The sequence below is a fragment of the Schistocerca piceifrons genome, chromosome 3, assembly GCF_021461385.2.
Source record: "Schistocerca piceifrons isolate TAMUIC-IGC-003096 chromosome 3, iqSchPice1.1, whole genome shotgun sequence".
Lineage (NCBI taxonomy): Eukaryota > Metazoa > Arthropoda > Insecta > Orthoptera > Acrididae > Schistocerca > Schistocerca piceifrons.
The window spans coordinates 694432497-694454413 of record NC_060140.1 but is presented as its reverse complement, the minus strand read 5'-3'; the positions used below and the strand labels follow the sequence as shown (position 1 = coordinate 694454413).

General features: G+C 41.8%; 1 pseudogene; it reads left to right on the top strand.

The window, feature by feature from the left end:
- The first annotated feature begins 18048 nt into the window (after positions 1–18048).
- Positions 18049–18166, top strand: LOC124790776 (annotated as a pseudogene).
- Positions 18167–21917: the final 3751 nt, after the last annotated feature.

Sequence of the window (21917 nt, the reverse complement as noted above, 5' to 3'; positions counted from 1 at the left end):
TTTTAGCAACAAATAATCTTGAGCTAATAACGAGCTCAAAACATATACGGCCATCAGCGAACGCAGAGTTGTCGCAGAGAGATCGAATATTGTAACCCCCAAATCCTCCAAAAATAAACGAAAAATACACTTACTGAAAAAGCAGATAAAAATTGACTTGACATTTCCTAAGGAACAATCTCCACTCCCTCCAAATTAACAATGTAAGTGTAGGCCAGACATGACCTGAAATCAAAGAAATAGTATCGACAGCAACTGAGAAATTATACCTAATAAATTAACAAACGTCGGAGCTGAGCCTCCATGATACACAAAACGGATCGGAACACTGTTGCAGAAACAACGAGACAAGCATGCCCAATTTACACTAACGCAAAATCTCCAAGATTGGCGATCTTTTACAGAAGCTCGGAATTTAGCGCGGACATTAATGCGAGATACTTATAATAGTTTCCACAACGAAACTTTGTCTCGAAATCTTGCAGAAAATCCAAAGAGATTCTGGTCGTATGTAATGTATGTTAACGTCAATACAGACTCGATGCCTTCTTTGCGCGATAGCAACGGAGGTACTACCGATGACAGCGCTGCCAAAGCAGAATTGTTACACGCAGCCTTCCGAAATTCCTTCACCAAAGAAGATCAGCGAAATATTCCAGAATTAGAACCCTGAGCAGCTGCCAACATCAGTAACTTAAAAGTAGATATCCTTAGAGTAGTGAAATAACTCAATAAAATCAAGTCTTCCGATCCAGATTGTAAACCAACTACGTAGGTTCCTTTCAGAGTATGCAGATGCAACATTTCCATACTCAACAGTCATGTACAACCTCTCGCTTGACAGAAAATCCATACACAAAAACTTGAAAGTTGGACAAGTCACATCAATATTCAAGAAGGGTAGTAGGAGTAATCCAGTAAATTACAGGCCCATATCGTTAAAGTCGATATGCAGCAGGATTTTGGAGCATATCATGAACTACCTTGAAGAGAACGGTCTATTGACACACAGTCAACACGGATTTAGAAAACATCGTTCTTGTAAAACACAACTAGCTCTTTACATACACGAAGTGTTGAGTGCTATTGACAAAGGCTTCAAATTGATTCCGTACTTCTAGATTTCCAAAAGGCTTTTGACATTGTACCACACAAGCTACTTGTAATGAAATTGCGTGCTTATGGAATATCGCCTCACTTATGCGACTGAATTCGGGATTTCCTGTCAGAAAGGTCACAGTTCGAAGTAACTGACGGAAAATCATCGAGTAAAACAGAAATGATTTCTGGTGTTCCGCAAGGTAGCGCTGTAGTTCCTCCTTTTCTCTAGAAATGGTATAGGAGACAATCTGAGCAGCTGTCTTAGGTTGTTTACAGATGATGCTGTCAACTATCGTCTAGTAAAACCGTTAGAAGATCGAAAGAAATTGCAAAACGATTTAGAAAAGATATCTGTATGGTGCAAAAATTGGCAATTGGCCCTAAATAATGAAAAGTGTGAGGTCCTCCAAATGAGTGCTAAAAGGAATCCGTTGAACTTCGGTTACACGATTAATCAGTCAAATCTAAAGGCCGTAAATTCAACTAAACACCTAGGAATTACAATTACGAACAACTTAAATTGGAAAGAGCACATAGAAAATTTTGTTGGGAAGGCAAACTAAAGACTGCGTTTTATTGACAGAATACTTAACAAATGTAACTAATCTACTAAAAAGACTGCCTATACTACGCTTGTCCGTTCTCTTTTGGAATTCTGCTGCGCGGTCTGGGATCCTTACTAGATAGGATTAGCGGAGCACATTGAGAAAGTTCAAAGAAGGGCATCACGTTTTGTATTATTGCGAAATAGGAGAGAGGGTGTCACTGACATGATATAAGACTTGGGGTGGGCATCATTAAAACAAAGGCGTTTTTAGTTGCGGCGGAATCTTGTCACCAAATTTTAATTACCAACTTTCTCCTCTGAATGCGAAAATATTTTGTTAACGGCGATCTACATAGGGAGAAACTATCATCAAAATAAAATAAGGGAAATAAAAGCTCGTACCGGAAGATACAGGTGTTGGCAGAGAATTATTGTGAAGGCGGTTCGATGAATCCTATGCCAGGCACTTAAGTGTGATCTGCGGAGTACCCATGTATATGAAGACATGCACCGGTCTTCCACCATGGGGCGTAAGCAGGAGCGGACGACTGCAACGTACAATGGTCAGTTGTATTCCACGTGTGATAACATGTGACGTCACACCGCTGCGTGAGAGCACGAGGAGACTACTTGAGTCAATAGCGAGTCAAAATGTGAATCGGAAGCTAATACCACCCTTGGAGATGTTCTCCGCAGATGGGGGACAAAACGTTCGGTCTCCACAAGGACTTAATTCGGCGAACTTCATTCGACGAACATCATTCGACCACGGCGTCTTTCATAAGTGTGGGCTACAGTTGCGAAAAGCTGGCTAACGAAGGCACCAGGAAATGAACCAAACGGGACTTTTTATTCCTATAATATTAAGTTTGAAAAATTTTAAGTTCTACTATTTTAAACAATATCTGCCTTTAACCACCAAAGTTACGGTTCGTTTCATGCAGTTCTCATTTTGTTACATCCGAAACCAGTTGTCCCCTGTGTTGCATCTGCTATTATTACTACCAATACTACTGCTACCTTTAATTCATTGGTCTACGTTATGCTGTTTTACATCATCACCTTATTAGTCAGCGCTGTCCACACCACGGATGCTACAGGGCGTACTCCTCCGACCTGTGCCTTCGAATAAGATTTTTCCACTGACATCTTATTTTGCATCACTTCGATGTTTCGGATTTTATATGCGAAGTTAATTTTTAATATTCTTCTACTACACCTCATTTCCAGTTCTCCCTGTTTCGCTGTTAAAATGTTTAATGTTCGTTTACTGAAGTATTACTAAAATGTCTTATTCGCATTTCACAAGTTGATGATTACCTGAGCGAGTACGAACCCAAGTTCAGAGGTCAAGGTTTCAACACCTGGGTAGTCCTAGGGCTATTTTTGTAGCAGGTAACGTTACTGTCCCCTATGGTAATAAGTTGATAGTATTTTTGAAAAATAGAGTTGTATCATGACAGAGACTCCAGCTGTGGAACCCGATACAGTTGGTTGAATAAGCCAGTTCTCAAACTTTGCTTTCCTCTAGTATCTTTCCCAGTACGCTGTGGTGCACAAACAAAAACTCAGATTTATCCGACGCCATTACATGTCTGTCTCAGGAAAATTCTCTCTACACTAGTCTATTTGCTTCAGGTTTTCGGTTTTTGATTCCTGCCTTTGTCTTTTCTACGGTTTCGACACCGAATAAAGTGATCTAAAAAGTGTAGAAATACGCTATGTGATTAAAAGTATCCAGACACGTGACTGAAAATGACTTACAAGTTCGTGGCGCCATCCATCGGTAATGCTGGAATTCACTACGGTGTTCGCCACCCTTAGCCTTGATAACAGCTTCCTCTCTTGCAGGCATACGTTCAGTCCGGTGCTGGAAGGTATCTTGGGGAGTAGCAGCCTATTCTTCACGGAGTGCTGCATTGAGGAGAGGTACCGATGTCGGTCGGTGAAGCCTGGCACGAAGTCGGCTTTCCAAAACATACCAAAGGTGATGTATAGGATTCAGGTCAGAGCTGTGTGCAGGCCAGTCCATTACAGGGATCTTATTGTCGTGTAACCACTCCGCCACAGACCGTGCATCATGAACAGGTGCTGGATCGTGTCGAAAGATGCAATCGCCATCCTAGAATTGCTCTTTGACAGTTAGAAGCAAGAAGGTGCATAAAACATCAGTGTAAGCCTGTGCTGTGGTTGTGCCACGCAAAACAACAAGGGATGCAAGCCCCGTCCATGAAAAACACGACGTTCGGGCAATCACCATACCCACAACCTGCCATCGGATCGCCACGTTCTGTACTGTTATTCGTCACTCGACACAAGGTTTTTCCACTGTTCAATCGTCCAATATTTGCGCTCCTTACACCAAGCGAGACGTCTCTGGCATTTACCGGCGTGATGTGTGGCTTATGAGCAGCCACTCGACCATGAAATTCAAGTTTTCTCACCTCCCGCCTAATTGTCATAGTACTTGCAGTGGATCCTGGTGCAGTTTGGAATTCCTGTATGATGGTCTGGATAGATGTCTGTCTATTACACATTACGACCCTCTTCAACTGTCGGCGGTCTCTGTCAGTCAGCAGGCGAGGTCGACCTGTACGCTTTTGTGCTTTAAGTGTCCCTTCACGTTTCCACTTCACTATCCACATCGGAAACAGTGGACCGAGGGATGTTTAGGAGTGCGGAAATCTCGCTTACAGACGTATGACACTAGTGACACCCAATCACCTGACCACGTTTGAAGTCCGTGAGTTCCGCTGAGCGCCCGATTCTGCGCTCTCACGATGTCTAATGACTACTGAGATTTCTGATATGGAGTACCTGGCAGTAGGTGGCAGCACAATACACCAAATACGAAAAACGTATGTTTTTGGGGTGTCCGGGTACTTTTGATCACACAGTGTATTTCTCTTTATTTCCAGTTAATGACCTCAAATTAGTATCCCCAGATGATCGATTTGGGCCAGGAACTCCCGTCTTCAGATTTAAATGTACGTGTAAAGCCAAGAAATGAAGCAGAGATATGCTAACAAGACGATGTCAAAAGCACGTGGCCTGCATATAACACGGAAAGACGATAACAAACATTAAACTCCTCTCTTTTTAACACTTTCATGATAGCAAAGTTCTCCATGTTCTTTTACTGTTCCATTGACAGTTTCGGTGTTTAGCTCGCTGTTCTTGTTATTTCTTCAAATTTACTGTAGACAGTGTCACATAGCTTCAGTGAATACGTCGCAGTACAAGAAGCACACAGACGACATGGTCGGATGTCAGTGTCACGTCGTCCACGTACACAGAATCAGCAGGTATATAAATGAAGAATTGCAATTTTCTGTGACGGGTATAAGAGTTACCAGAGTGCGTTACTGTTGTTTGTGTTTACTGCTTATGCCACACCTGGAATGGTATATAAGAGGCACGAAGAGCGGCGCTGAGTGAATGCTGTGAGAGACACGGAGACACCACATACTGGTGCGAAAAGCAGTAGGTTGGCTGAGCCTGGTTCTGGTGTCATTTTCTGGCGTGCTGACGTCGTAGATGGCGTAATCAGAGAGCAATGGGTTCTTCCCTACTGACATAGGCCCATTGCCCATTGCCATTGATTTTGGCCAGCATTCCAACACGAGACCAATTGCCATTGCTGTTTGCTGTAAATGCAGATGTATTATATTCCCGACTCACAGCCAGATTTCTCCATATGCTATGTTTAAATCCATACGTAAACCTTGCTTGCACATCTGCAATAGATACTTCTTTATGCAGTTGCAGTTTGTATTGTTCCTTTATGGCAGTTTTCTTCACCATATATTCCAGTTTTCGTTTCTTGACTTCGATGTCCTCCATTTACAGTTTGCAGAATACATTAACTGTACTTAGGGTAGTGATTTTCTTAATAGGGACGGTTTTAAGTCTGTTCAATGCATTGGTTATTTTATGGAATAACATCGTTAGTGGGAACCAGACCATGGCAATGTGTAGAACAGTATCCTGGATTTGGAAATATATGCTTCTCCTGCTTTAATATAACACTTATGTATGACACTTATATCGTCTGTGTTGGAGCCAAGTGTTAGAAATTTCCATATAGTTTACAGGTGAATAATTAAAACCATATGCAGACAGAACGCGACTTAAAAGCTTTTCTCGGCCTTGAGAGTCTGGCAGACCTACTTATACACCAGTTAGTTTATGAGAATTTTTGTTACCCCGGTAGACAAACTGCAGAACGTTGTTAAACACCACACTACAGCTGTTCTGTAAATTACTAGTTAGCTAATACAACATGGATGTGATTGGCACAGAATACAGTGGAGTACCTTGTAAATACTGTTTGTTAGAGTCTAATACGCTTAAAACAGTCTCGCAGAGAATCGAACACATTATCCATTCTGTAGATGCATCTTGAAGCCCCCAGCCTGGTAATACTATGCTCCTTAACCAAGGAAGACGTATAAGTTTAGTCGCGTGTCTGGACACTTTATAAAACCTATGAGGTGAATACCGGTAACTTTTTGTACTCCTCGGCTTGTGATTTGACGTATAAATTCGATGTATGTCTTTACCCTACAATTGGAGCTCATTCACGTCAAGCAGTCAATCCAAGTCTCTTATCGTTGTCCACAATTACATCGCAGTTTCTCTCGTTTCTCTGACTGTCTCCCTCGACGCAAAAGTTGTGGTTTCATGTTAGGTAGACGCACGTCTGCACTTTGTTGAAAATTCCTAAAAAAATCCTGCATTATGTCCAAGGTAGTAGTCACCTACACTAAACTGTTTCAATATTTCAGGCAGCTCTTCCATTCGAACACCTATTTTAATGCAGGCTGATTCCAGTTTATGTGGTATAGCCACATGATTTTTAAAATTCTTCGAAATGGTTTCCAGTACTTCCTTACCGATTTTTCCACTACTTATCTTGCTGTCACACTGTTATTCACATGTAGAAGAGAAGGCAGCGTCGACTTGGCACTATATCTCACAGTGACAAACTTGAAGAATTTACTACATAGATAACAGTTAAATGGTCCACGTATCTCCTCCTTTAACATTACAGACCGCCGCCCCTCTAATTGCTTCTGACAGTCCACTTGATCACATGTATTAACAACCATAACGTTATTGCAGAACGGCTCTGTAATGGGTGTAAGCACATTTAAATTCCTCTTGCTAAGTTGTGTGTCATTTTCGGTATAGTCTATACTACCAACACCAGTAACAAGAGTTTCCGGATTCTACAGTGATGATCACAAACCAAAGCATCCATCGCTTGGCCTCGTCGTCCTCGCTAACAGCTGAGGGACGTTTAGCACTTGGATGAATCCATGTTGACACTTTCCACAACCATCAAAGACGGACTAGTTGTAGCTCCCAAGCCTCCTTTTATACTCTAAAGATCCAAGATGGCAGAACTTCTGGTCACGTGATCTTCGTCACATCTTCCAAATATGGTTCTGTTTGCAATCCAATTGTAAACCCTCAGCCCAATTGTACAATTTTATGTGTCGTTGTCCCACTGGGGCCCCTACTCCATACAACTCTCCTTTGAACCTACTGTGGTGGATCCACTTCCGGTCATATACATAATTTAGCGCAGGTGGAGCCCCTAGTGGAACCTATCCTAGGCCCATGTAATGTAGATGGATCCAAAAACTTCCTGGCAGATTAAAACTGTGTGCCCGACCGAGACTCGAACTCGGTACCTTTGCCTTTCGCAGGCAAGTGCTCTACCATCTGAGCTACCGAAGCACGACTCACGCCCGGTCCTAACAGCTTTACTTCTGCCAGTAGATGAATTCACTTGGAACAATTTTCCATACATAACGCTAGTGCATCCGCCATCAGATATTCTCACAGATTTATACTTAGCGTATCCATACTGAACAATATTCCAGACATGTTGCTGATGGATCTACCTTCAGATAGCTTTCATACTCCTCTGTTCCCTGAATCTCCTCTGGATAGTGCCTGGCTGGTGCACTGTGCCACTCTGTCCGAAATTGCGTTCAGATACAGTGCTACAGTTTACTGGCTGGATAGTGCAATCTACCACCCATACATAAGGGTGACACTCGCTGGGGGTTGTCTCTCCCTCCCTTCCTATCATTATCACTTTGTCAGGTGGTAGACTACAGCGTTGGACCTGGATGCTGTTTCAGATGGAGTGGTACAGATCATTAGCTGTACTGTAGAGTATTGCACTGTACCCAATGCGGTTTTGGATGGGGTGAAACAGTGCATCAGTCTGATGGCATACTGTAGCACTGAACCTGACCATGGTTGTGGGATTATGCAGTCTAGGGTAGGGTGACATGCTCGCTGGGGACCTGTTTCTCCCTCACTCCTTGCCGCAAACACCTTGTGTGCAGTTCACCCAGTCGATGCATACAATTCCAGTTATATATGATTGTGAAACATTATGTCACGTGGTGTAGGGCATACATCAGATGGGTATAGGATCAACCATCTACCATTGGAGGGGCAGTCATCTTGGATTCTGAAGCGTATGTAAGAAGCCTTAAATCATGAATGCACATTTTGCTTTGTCTAATAAGAAGGAGCATAAAGTGCAGTTTACAGAAGAAGGCGAATGTGAGACAGTTAACACACTAATTGCTTGTGATTACAGCTATCATGCTGCACATATTTATCCATATGAACAGGTAGCTTGAAATGGTAATTGCTTCCATAGGCATATCGAAGAATAAAAAAACAGCATCTGAACAGATTTTGATGGCCCAACAGTACCAACTGGCTGCCATGTCATCTTCAGCCCCTAGACACCACTGGATGTGGATATGGCAGTGTATGTGGTCAGCACACCACTCTCCCAGTCGTTGTCAGTTTTTGTGACTGGTGCTGCTACTACTCTGTCAAGTAGTTTCTCAATTGGCCTCACAAGGGTTGAGTGCACCCCGCCTCCCAACAGCACTTGGCAGACCTGGACGACGACCCAACCAAGTGCTAGCCAAGCCCAACAGCGCTTAATTTTGGTGATCTGATGGGAACCAGTGTTACCACCGCGGCAGTGCTGAAGCAGACTATCGAAGAAGGGGGACAATTCTGTGTCTTGCTTGTTACACCTAGCGCCATATCCTGGAGCTTGTCCTCATGCTGACTTATTGGTGCCAGTGATGGACATAGTGGAAACTCGATTTCTGGAAACAGTTCTCAAAACTTGATTTCAACTCCAATGTGTCAGGAGCTGCATCAGGGGACTTCTCTGCATGCTTACTTGATTCCTGTTGCTGGAATATATTTGATTTCCAATGCGGCATGTAGGGAGTTACATCAGGAAGCGTGTCTGCTGCTACTGCTCAAATGTGTCTTGCACTGCATCGTCTACACCATGGAGCTGTTGAACTGAGAAAAATAAAAGAAAAACATACACAGAGAAATAAAAGAAAAACGTACACACACACAGACATACGTAAGTAGTAATAAACATTGAGGGAGATGAATGTTTTAAATGTTTACAATCAAATTTGCCATTCAGTTCTTCTGCATGGAGGTGGTAGATCTGTGATGATGCTTCCTGATGACGATTATCAACCTTTCAATATGGAGTACAGAGCACAACTGGTGGATTTGATTGATGGTTAGTAATCTGCTTGAGGATGAGTGGCGGGAAGGGTAGATCATCGCTGTGGCATGGGAATTTAAACAATTATTTTTGACTGTGTTCATAATCCGAAATCAGTCAGCCGGGATTCTGACGTTATCAAAGACATCATGGTTTCCAAATTTAGAACCTTGGAGCTTAGTACCTGCAGGATGAAATCTTGGAAAATTCTCCTGTTCAGTGATTTACTATGTTAGGATCTCAGATAGAATAACATATTAGAAATTCATACCAGAGACTTCGTCTCATGGGCAGTAAGCCTGGATGCTATGAGTGGTAGATAGAAATCTGCTGGAAATCTTAGATGTCCTAAGTAAAATGTAAAACACTTATAATTTACGTGAGAAATTACTTAAAAACCCATGAAGTATGGATGGAGTTTAACGATCTGTCTGCAGTGATATCAAATTCCCATTGTACCAAGGCTGTCTACAGTGAAAATCTGTGTTAGTAAAAAAGCTATACTGCCACCCCTCAATAGCGTGTTGGTTGTTATGGTACAGCTGGCTGAGAATCCTGTAGTTACAAGCTAGGAACCTATTACAAAGTGAATTTGTCAGGGGCATACTGTTTGAATCTATTGAAAGTACTACTACTAATGCTAGTGTGCTACTATACCAACTGAGCCAAAGCGACCCAAACATCTGTACGAAATATTATAGTACATTTTCCTGTACAAACACCCTTACAGTTCGTCAGAAATGAGAGGTGTGACGTGCAGTTTCTGGCATGTGTTGTGTGTGGTGTTAGAGACATCGATGCTGTCTTGCTCCATTATGCTCTTGATAGGTAGTAAGCCAGAATACAACACGTTGTGGAGAATATCTTATAAATACTTCTAGTCAATACCTTTCCCAATTCCACTTCCATATGGAGCAATGGGAGAACAAATATGTGCCTCTTATGAGTAGCTTTAAGCGTTCAATCGTGGTGAAACTATGCGACTTGTGCTCTGCAATATGGTTCGCTATGAGGAGACTATCTGTCTTGGGAATACCTTAAATGCTCTTCGATATTTTGTAAAGTAACTGTTGAAACACGAAGTTGGCTTTCCTGACTTTTCGTTGGTGTTAAATACATTGTGTGCTGTATTCTGGTGGCTGTTTTTTTTAATGTGGTAGTGTTGTGGGGACTAGCACTGGTTTCTGCTTCTCTTGCTGAAATGTCATGTATATGAAGAGAAAAGGCTATTACACTGGTAAGGAGTCACTGTTTCGTCACATACGTTTACCATTGCAGACGATCATTTTGTAAGGATGATATGAACATTCCAGAATTTCCGGTTGGTAATAGTAGATGAATTTCGCAAACAGTTACTATTATTCACCTTCGGGAAACATATAAACTGGCTGTGTCAGACAGAATCAGTGTCTATTTGGTTTCCAAAATAGCCCAAGGTAACAAATTCCTCTTAAAGTTTGCGAACATAGTGTGTGTAACTTGCTAGTTGGATGTATGTTTAAGGACTGTTGAATGGCGTTAAATCACCATCAGAATTTTCGCATTGTGCGTGCATCCTTCTGATTAATAAAAAAATTGATTTACGATTCAAAAATTGCACTGCTTGTCAGAAATGGTATGGAACTTTCAGTTTCCAATTTCTGGTATTTTCGGGTCTGTGGTAGAAATGCAAATACTTTAACGTGATAATTCCATGAATGGTACACTATATATCAGAAATACATCTGTTCTGAGAGTTCGAGTTTGTAGTAGAAATATGAAATTTGTTGTGCGAAGAATCATCGAGTTGGTGAACACGAGCAAAGGTCTATATTGCTAGTCGGCTCCTCAGATCTGGAAAAGTCCTATGCCCTTTCTGGAGACAGATTAACATGTACTCCATCGCTTTCAACCTTTCAAGAGTCGTTAATCTCACGATTGTGTGACACAGAATCGACACTGTAATGCATACCGATATACACAATTCAACAGCTATTCGAATATGCCCTCGTTCAAGTTGTCGAGACGAGAAAAAAATAATCAGTGACTTGTTGTATCTATGTATGTCACCTGATGCCATTTAGAAATCTCTCTGGAGACGTCTGATGATGTTAAGTATTTTGATGTGGAAATTCTTCTATTAACGTGGAAAATTAATTATTTTGTACAGCCATTCCCATTTTTCAAGAACTGACTGTAAGTCTCATATGTTTTCTGACTTCTGCAGAAACGGTATCACTTTTCTCGCTGTATTTCGACGTCTGATTTAGAAATCCAGTGGAAAAGTCTGGCTCTACTCCTCCTCCTCTCCCCCCTGCCCCCCCACCACCCCCCCTCCCGCTAAACAATCATGATCACGGAAACCTTTCGCAGTTGTAGCGGCTAAGTACTCCAATTTGTAATGCACAGCTCTTATTGTAAAATAATATGCACTGAAGGATGAATTATACATTTGGTATGACAAATTCGAAATGTGCCAATGCTATCAGGAACATTCTCGTCTTGTGTAGCAGTAATGTACATTGATGTGTAAAATTCGATAGGCTGTGAGCAGCTACCGGTATGTGATGGACTTGCTTACGGGATGACGGTACCTCTGCCGCCAGCTGCACCGAAGTGCGAGTGATTCATGCAACTGTACACTATTTATGGAAGTGCAAAGTTTTCACATAGTACTGGGAGAGTATGCTGGAAGTTGTTGACTGCTTATTACACTCAGCAGATGGTGCAGGACTCTGATGGTGACGGTAGTTCAGTTTTTTTGTCTTGCAATGTATTTGCAGCATTTTGACGGCTGTGATTCGAGTTGCAAATAAGTATAGACGTGTTTCAGTCTCAGTTGTCGACGCTACATTGCTTTTGCATATACGTTTGTGTGTTAGACAGCTCTTTGTCCAAACCTTCGAACGCCAGCACTCTGTCTCACTTTCTGCACCCGTTTACCTTGCCCCATCTGGATCCTCTACCATTTCAAAAATTCCCAACCCCTCCTCACCTACATCGAACACCTCTGCATCTCCTATATTGTCTGCAAACTAGATTCCAATAAACCAATAGTCTCCCACCTGATCACTAACCCTGGTATGCTGCTGCGCCTTCACAAACCCATCCCTCCATCCTTACTCCTATACACTCTCCATTAGCAATAGCTCTCAGTCTTTTGCATGTCTTTTAGAGCTTCAGTGCATTTATTAGAATAATTTCACCATCCTGTGATGTGTTTTTAAGATGTATACATTCCCATTTTTTTAACTGCCCATCTTTGATTTTTATTTAAAATAGAAAACAGCCCCAACTTTTGTTTGAATTTATCGTTGTACATTTTTTAATTCGCCTGGCTGAAGAGCAGAGAATTTTCCTGCTGCAGCCCATCCCTGGCCGTATGGAGTGAGGCGGATGAAATAACAATAAAGTAGAAAGCAGCTCTTTGGTGGTAGATCACGTTACTATTTCCATCCCCTCCACATAAAATTTATTTCTGGGGCGAATTTTTTTGGCTTCACAGACACCATACAAGCGTCTTCTGTAGTAATAGCTTATTGAATCAGGAGTACGCGCGAGGTGTTCCTCACGCCTCAGAACTGTCGCTGAAGGACAGTGAGGTGACGCCTGCCGCCTGACTCTTAATGTCTTGGGTAGGTCAACGGTGGTTGACAGCTGCGCCCAGTCTTCTGGGGGGATGGGTGTGTTGCTTGGTGGCGGACTTCTTGACAGTGCAAGTGTAGCTATCCCTGGCAACGTATTGCCTGGCTTGAACTTTAACTTAGAGGAAAAAGTTTAGGTAGGAGGCATGTCTGGAAGGTCTGTACCTCCTGGTGTTCGTTTAAGTAAAGATGCTTGTGGAGACACTCAAACTTAGAGTTAGGAGAAGCAGTTCCCACACTACTCTGAGTGAATAGTAGACAAGGGAAACATGCCAAGTAGGTTAGCAGACAGGGTTGGACCTGCACAATCATCCTTTGTCTCAGATGTCGTAGTGCCGGTATTTCAGAACTTGGATTCTGACATCATAGAACCTGTCTCAGTACTTCAAGTCTGGGACAGTATCCCGGAAATCTATTCTGTAATAAGTATCAAAACAGGTCTGAGCAGGATCGTGTTATCATAGAACTAGGACCATTATTCGTGCCGGCCGCGGTGGCCGAGCGGTTCTAGGCACGTCACTCCAGAACCGCGCGACTGCTACAGTCGCAGGTTCGAATCCTGCCTCGGGCATAGATGTGTGTGATGTCCTTAGGTTAGTTAGGTTTAAGTAGTTGTAAGTTCTAGGGGACTGATGACCTCAGATGTTAAGTCCCATAGTGCTCAGAGCCATTTGAACCACTATTCGTCCTCTGGGCCAGTATCCTAGGTCGGCCATCTTGTATTCTGGCGTCATAGCAAGACAGCGCCAGATTCCAAGTCTTGGATTGTGATGTCATACTGAGACTGCACCAAAGTTCCAACTAAAATCTGAACTTCCCGTCATTTTATACGTAGGGCAATGGTCCTTTGTCAGAGGGTAGGAACCCGTGATGGCGTTATCACGCCAGAAAATCACATCAGAACCGATCCAGCCTACCTACTGAGAGCATTAGCAGCAGCTGACAGAGCTTAAAAGAGGCCTCAGTGTGAGTCTCGACTGGGCCAGCTGCTCGAGTCGTGCAATATCCAGTTTTGTGGGCGTTCGATTGTGACAGTGGCCTGTTACTGAGCTGCGTGAGAACGAGGGCGGCATTCTAGTTGTCAATCAAGATTACGGTCGACAGTGCCTGGCCAGCACAATGGAGGCTCTCCGTGTTATGCTCCAAGGACATTGTAACGCCCCTCACATTATGATTGCCCTCCGAGGACAAATAATGGACTCCCTGCAACATTCTGTGTCATCCAGCACCATTGTTCGGAGTGTAGCAGTATCCAGACGAGGGCATTACCGTCCAGTGGTGTCAGATGTCGTTAACACCATGACAGAAACGGATGTGTTTTGAGTGGCGCTAGACTGGGAAGCATGGACTGCCGATTAATAGCATCGCATTGTTCTCAGCGATGAATCGGTTCTGCGTTACACCGAATGACCATCGTCGGCGAGTATGATGGTGGTCTGGGGAGAGATCCTGGCGTTGGAGTACGGGAAGCTAAAGGATCTCGCCTGGTAGTCATTGAGCCAACTCTGAGGGCACAAACGTATGACACGGGTATCCTGTGTCCTCGTGTCTGTTCTTAACTGAAGCAGACACAGAAGACTAAAATCTTTATAGAAGAACGACTTCTCACGAGCCTGTTGCGATGAAACCAGATATTCCATTACCCTAATACAAAACTGGCAGCGCTTTGACAGAATCAGTTTACACACAGTGCACCTACAACTTAACTAAACATTGTTATCAAAAAGCAAGCGAAGCTTTTCGTGTTTCTGTTATGCCGTTCTTTAACTTCTTGTTGCTGTTGTGTCTTGCTTTTTACTTTAATTTACCTGTTGGTTATCGGTAAGATGAATTGTTCTCTATGTATTTTTCTTTGTAATTTTATCGTTACTATTCGATTTCTGTAACAAAAATTACTTCAGTCACATTTTCAATATGTTACTTAAAACTTTTTAGTTTCCTTTGCAGAATTAAATGCAGCGTTAATTACTTCTCTAGTTAGTTTACTTTCCATCGTGCGAATTTTTTTATGATTTTGCAGATATTGGTTCCACTAGTCACAGTTATCACACCGTGCACTTTGCAGTTAAGATTTTAAATATTTGAATATAAGACTAGGCATGCTCTTGCTTTTTTGTAACTGTGTTTACCTAAGTTGCACGGCATTGTGTGGAGACTGATTCTCTCAAATAGCTGCCAGTTTCGTATTAGAGAAACGGCGCAACATGCTACGTGTGAAGTCCTCCTTCTATACACATTTAAATGTGTTTGTTTTGCTTTGTTTGTGTCCTTCCGCCTCCTTCAAAGCATAGTTTTCTTGGTTCAAATGGCTCTGAGCGCTATGGGACTTAACATCTGTGGTCATCAGTCCCCTAGAACTTAGAACTACTTAAACCTAACTAACCTAAGGACATCACACACATTCATGCCCGAGGCAGGATTCGAACCTGCTACCGTAGCGGTCACGCGGTTCCAGACTGAAGCGCCTAGAACCGCACGGCCACACTGGCCGGCCATAGTTTTCTATATTCACCATAGAGAATAATATATTACCGAAAGTTTCTTTAAAGCTTTGTTCGATATTTCTGTTAGCCACTTTACCACATAGAACATTAATTTATTAAGATAACTGCTCTTTTCTCTTAGCTCTTCGGACACTTGCACAAAATTTAGCATAAAAAGCTGTTTTGTGCACTATTGTGAATGTTTTCATGTTTCGTACTTTCTTTGAAGTAGACGTCTGGGTTGCAGCTTTGGATACTACGTTGCGACTCGGCAGCAAACAAATGACTGCACCATTTGGTAGTTCCAGCGTCGGTGAGTTCTTTGCTGAATATCAATGCTCGCCATAGGGACGTGTTGTGTTAATGAGCCATAAATGACTGTTCAGTAACGTATGGAGTGTAAGTGTGGAGGGAACATTTTTTCTGACTGGTTTGATGGGTCTCGTCACGAATTCCTCACACGCGCTTACCTCTTCTTCTACGAATAGACTTGCAGACCGTGTCCTAAATTATTTGTTGGACGTATTCCCGTCTTCCATTACAGTTTGTACCCACTACAACTACCTCTAGCACCATGGAGGTTATCCCCTGACGTCTTAACATAAGTCCTATCATCCTGTCCCCTCTTCTTCTCAGTGTTTTCGATACGCTCCTTTTCTTCGTCGATTCTGCGGAGAACTTCCTCATTCTTTATCTGATCAGTCCACTACTTTTCAACATTCTTATGTAGCGCTACATCTTAAACGCTTCGTCTCTCTTGTGTTCTGGTTTTTCCACTGTCCATCATTCACTATCGTATAATGTTGTGCTGCAGACATATATTCTAAGAAGTTTTTTCCTCACCTTAAGGAACACGAATATGATAGGTCATGCATGGCTCTCATCGCTGTTGCAAGACTTTCTGTAACTGCCTTTCACTCTGCCGTCTTCCTGTAATTGAATTTCACTCTGACACCTATTCTGATTGGCTATGAAGGAATGGAATTTATCTGGCATTGTTTTTCAAACGCTCATGCATTGCTCGGAACAGCAAATCATGAATGGTTCTAGGCGCTTCAGTCTGGAACCACGCGACCGCTACGGTCGCAGGTTCGAATTCTACCTCGGCCATGGATGTGTGTGATGTCCTTAGGTTAGTTAGGTTTAAGTAGTTCTAAGTTCTAGGGGACTGATGACCTCAGATGTTAAGTCCCATAGTGCTCAGAGCCATTTGAACCTCATCAGTGTGACGTGGCACGAATACCATCAATAGCCAACCTATATTTTCGCACTGGATCGGCATGCCTCAAACACGGTAAATCACTTTCTTCACATACTTCACAATCTTTACTTATGTCAAAGTAAGTAATACTATAAAAGACCGATGATGTTCGCAGCTTCAGTAACTAAACAGTGCAGCTTCTACCAGATACGTGCCTCGATGACTATACAGATTTAGGTTTTCCGTCGTATCGCTAAATAGAGAATGGCGTGTTCCATGAATTAAGAAATCGCAGAGTCGTTAAATTTCTGCTACGCCCTGTTGTTCAGCCAGCACTGCTCATGCACTTCGGTTACACCAGAGGGCGGCCAATATCTGTGAGATTGGAGTGCGGAGCGCCATCGTGACGTGAGAAGCGGAGTGAAATCAGAGCGGTTGGCAATCTGATGATGTGACAGGAATCGCTCATATCTGGTTGAAGCTAGCGTCGGGACGCCGTGGGCAGCGTCGAGTAATTCTTGTTCTGCGCCGGGTATAGAACGACGCGCAGGCGGAGCTTGTGATTTTTCGGTGACAGCGGCCCTTTGGAGATGGATGACACGATCGCCATGTTCATAATCTGAACGAGAAAGGACCTGGAATCGGCGAGCGAAAGTGAACTCTTCTAGGAAGTTGGGGTACTGGAGCAACCTGCTGACTGCTGAAGCAGCAAGACAGCTGGGTAGATTGACAGCTGAGGCTGATTGTGGCCTGTTGTCAACATCAGGCACCATTCCAGCTGGAGCAGTGGACAGTGCAGTCGACAGGACAGAAAAAAATAATAGGCATAACCGCCATTTTATGAATTCCACTTCTGCGATAGCCAGTTTCTGAGATGTAGTTTGCTTACCCTTCACTACAGTATTAGCGCCGATTAAGTCGATTAATTGGAATACATATTGAGTACAGTTTCATGATAAGACAGTTATCGTGGATGTAATTACGCGGAAGGCATTCTAAGACAACGTAATTGTGAATCAATAAAAGAATCCATAGTGTGAGCTTATTTATAAGTGTGAATTGTTTACCGATCGTTATGAATGAGGTACTTCAGAAATATTAAAAACAGTTCAACCGTGACTAATTCAAAACATATGTGCAAGTTTCGTTACCTTATCTGGAAGGCTAGCATGTCGGTGTCGTTATTCAGACTAGGGTTTAGTTTGCGTCAAATCTAAACGTTCAGATTATTCCAATTGAAGTATACAATAATTATAAATCTTCTCCAGTACCAACTGCTGCCACATAAGACTGTTGTTACTGTCGTGTTGGATACTAGCACTTAGAAACAAAGCACAGTTTTCGCTACTTGGGTGAAAATCGAAATTTTACCCCAGTACAACAGTTAAAAGAGACAGTCTATAAAATTCTTCTGGGTTTGTGACCGCATTGTCAACTAGAAAATTCCGACGTTTCGGCGACTATTTCAAGACGCCTTCCCCAGGGTGTATTGCTAACTGATGAATTTCATTGACGCCAACGGCCTTGCCGCAGTGATAACACCGGTTCCCGTCAGATCACCGAAGTTAAGCACTGTCGGGCTGGGCTAGCACGTGGATGGCTGACCATCCGGTTTGCCGAGCGCTGTTGGTAAGCGGTGTGCACTCAGCCCTTGTGAGGCAAACTTAGGAGCTACTTGATTAAGAAGTGGTGGCTCCGGTCTCGTAAACTGACATACGGCCGCGAGAGCGGTGTGCTGACTACATGCCCCTCCATATCCGCATCCAGTGACGCCTGTGGTCTGAGGGTGACACGGCGGCCGGTTGGTACCGCTGGGCCTTCATGCCCTGTTAGGGCGGAGTTGAATTTTATTGACTGTTACAATGGCCGTGGAAGCCTACGTTTACAGTTAGAAGAGAGTGTGTTTGTGGTGACTAGTGCTGTGTTATCATGCAAATGACTGAGTCAGGACTAATCTGCGTAATTCATCAAGACGTTATGTTTGTGAAACCCAACGAGGGCGCTGTTGGGCCTTGCATTTGGGGGGAGAGCACTATTTGATTGAATTGTACTTAGCACCAGTTTTGTCTTCTTCACTTGTGTGACCATAGTGTCTGTAGTTGCTTTATAATTCATGAGGGTATTTTTGTTCCGTCGTTGCAACGACAGAAATGCGTGATTTTTTCGCCAGACGTGTTTCGCTTTATTGAGGTAAAGCATCATCAGTGAATCTGTAATTAAGGTTATTTACATTTTGTTTTGCTTTTTAGATCAAAAACAGTTCGTTAAGAATAGGTTGGTTTGTACTTACGGTGATTTTATGGCTGCTTTCTCGCTTACATTGGGAAATGCCGTCACTAGCACTTCGTTGTTCGTCTGTGTTAGACACTGATAATTTTCGTCTACTTTTTAGATTTTCTGCAGCACCATGCATTTCTCACAACACACTTTTATGCACACCACTATATTCAGTTTGTTTTCATACTTAAAGTATGTGTTTATGTTTGTGTTTTGAAGTGTTACCAAAATAACTTTTCCACTACTTTGTCTCTGACCTATAAATATTATGTTTTAAATTAGATTATTGTATGTGTGTAATTCTATTTAAGTGTGTTTCTGTGTATTTATATCTTGTGTAAGAGTAGAGAAGGAATAGCGATGGAGAGTTTTTTTGAGGGGGAAGAGAAACCAAGATGAGTGAACATAAGTATGTAGCTATGTGATGGAGTGTGGCTTAGAGGAGAAGGTGAGGAGCGAGAGATGAAATGAAACTGTGAGTGGGTGGGGGGGGGGGGTGGTTTGTGGGAGGGGGTGAAGGATGGAAAAGGCTCTTTTATTTTTCATCAATTATTCTATACAGAGTCAGGTTTCCAGTACTTATCTGGTCACTGAGCAACTGTTCATTTTTTGTTAATGCTTTTTGTACGTGAAATTTTATTGGAAATGAAGAAGGTGTCTGCCTTTTCCGATTTTTATGATATTCATATCGTTTTCAATATTGCTTGGTCTGTGGTGTTCTTCTTTAAGATGATCCGCAAATGTTGAATGATTTGCACCACATTTAAATGCTCTGATGCGTTATAACTTGTGTCAAATATCCTGCCAGTCATTCCAATGTATATCTTCTCACAATCTCTGCAACTGAGCTGATAGATACCACATTGTTGGTATATTTCTAGTTTTTATTTTAGTTTTGGGATGTGCTTTTGTATGGAATTGCTTGTTTTGTAAGCAACGTTTATGCCTTGTTTTTTGAATATATTTCATATTTTATGAGTGAATTTGCTGTGGTAGGTCATTGTATGTCTTTTTTTTGTTGTAGTGCAAGTTGTACAAGTTAGTGTGGTTTGGTTAGTTTTCTTCCTTATTTGTCCCTTTATATTTTTGTTCAGTTTGTCTAACATTGTTTCTTTGTGTCCATTTTTTAACGTTATTTGTTTTATAATGGCTAACTCTTTTTGATAATTAGGAGTGTTTAGGGGGATCCTGTTCAGCCTGTTCAACATGTATCTGATTGCTGCTTAATTGTGGTTCTGTGGGTGGTTTGGAGTTTCATTTAAGATAATGTCACTTGTTGTGAGTTTTCTGAATATGTCAAATGTGTGTTTATTATTGTCTTTTCTTATGGTTGTGTCTAAAAAGTTGAGAGTGTTTTCTTGTTCTTCTTCTATTGCGAATTTTATGTTTTTGTGTACAGTATTTATGTCTTTGTGTAGTTGCTGTGCTCTGTTTTAGGTTCATCTACCATTCATATAATGTCATCCATGTATCTGTACCAGTAGATTATGTTGTAGGTTTTCTTTGTTATTATGTCTTCAGATATTAGTTTTATATGTGATTCATGAAAATGTTGGCTAATGTTCCAGAGGTAGGTGAACCCATGGGTAAACCTTCTTCTTGTATGTAGTATTCTTGATTGAATTCAAAATAATTTTGTTGTGTTATTAACTGTAATAATTTAATGATTTAATCTGTTTATTCATGAGATAACTGGTTGTACGTTTTCAGGCTTTCTTCAATTATTGTTATGGTTTCATTAACAGGTAAGCAACTGTACATATTTTCTACATCATAAGAGACCAATGTTGCTGTGTCAGGGATTTTAATGTCTATTATATGTTCTACCAGTTGAGAGGAATTTCTGATTGTTCTATCATTTTCTGGTTTATAATACTGAGTGAGCTGTGATCGCATTTGTTTTTCTAGTAGGTATGTAGGAGCTGCTCTGAAATTTACTATTGGATGGGCTGGATAATTTTCTTTATGGACCTTTGGTTGACATCTCATGTTGGGGACTAGAGGTTTTTTTTGTACAAGTCTCTGTTTCTCTCTGTCTATAAATGTGTACTGTATGTTTTTGAGTGTGTTTTAACATGTGTTGAAATCTGTTAGTTGGGTTTGATTTTAACTTTTTTATGTTGTTTTTGCTGATGAATTCTTCTGTTTTTCTACGTATTATTTGTCTGTTTAGGCTTTACTTTCTTTGTCTTACTTTATAGATGGTGTACAGATGGTTAACATCTTAATTTAGATTGTGTGTGTCTGTCTGCCTTGTCTGTCTAGCTTAAACCTATGGTTTTGGTCTTGGGTGCTCGACCAAAATCGTTTATTCGGTACTCTTGTGTGTTCCAGTTGCTGTGTGTGCGTCTGTGTTTTTATTTCGATATTGCCCTTTTATTGTAAAGTTTTTATCTGAGAGGGGCTAGATTGATACATGTTGTTGTCTTAGGTTAGCGCATTGTTGTTTTGGTACATTTACCTGTGATCCTTTGGTAAAGTTTTTTAATTGCAGTGGCCAACTACAGTGTGGTTGTATTTAAAATTTCGCTACTTGAACCAATGTAGATAGAAAACTATCTACCCTAATAGGTAGCAAACTTGACAGGAATGATGTTCAGACTAGCCGGCCGAAGTGGCCGTGCGGTTAAAGGCGCTGCAGTCTGGAACCGCAAGGCTGCTACAGTCGCAGGTTCGAATCCTGCCTCGGGCACGGATGTTTGTGATGTCCTTAGGTTAGTTAGGTTTAACTAGTTCTAAGTTCTAGGGGACTAATGACCTCAGCAGTTGAGTCCCATAGTGCTCAGAGCCATTTGAACCATTTTTTGATGTTCAGACTGTTAACAACAGGTTTTGCGTTATTAGTAGTGCTGGTGTCAACACTTGTATGGTGACCTAGGGATCAAACACAAGCATCCGTAAGCACTACAGTTGTAGATTAAATTAGATTAATTATTCATTCTGTAGACCCACAAAAGAGGGATCCTCTTGGGTGTGGATCATGTGAGATAAACACATTACAAAAATGTAATTAGAAAAACTTGAGTTTCATTAATTTTAATGATTGTCAGTCAATAAAATTATGTACATGAATTAAAATTAAACTTCTAATATTTACAGCTTTAAT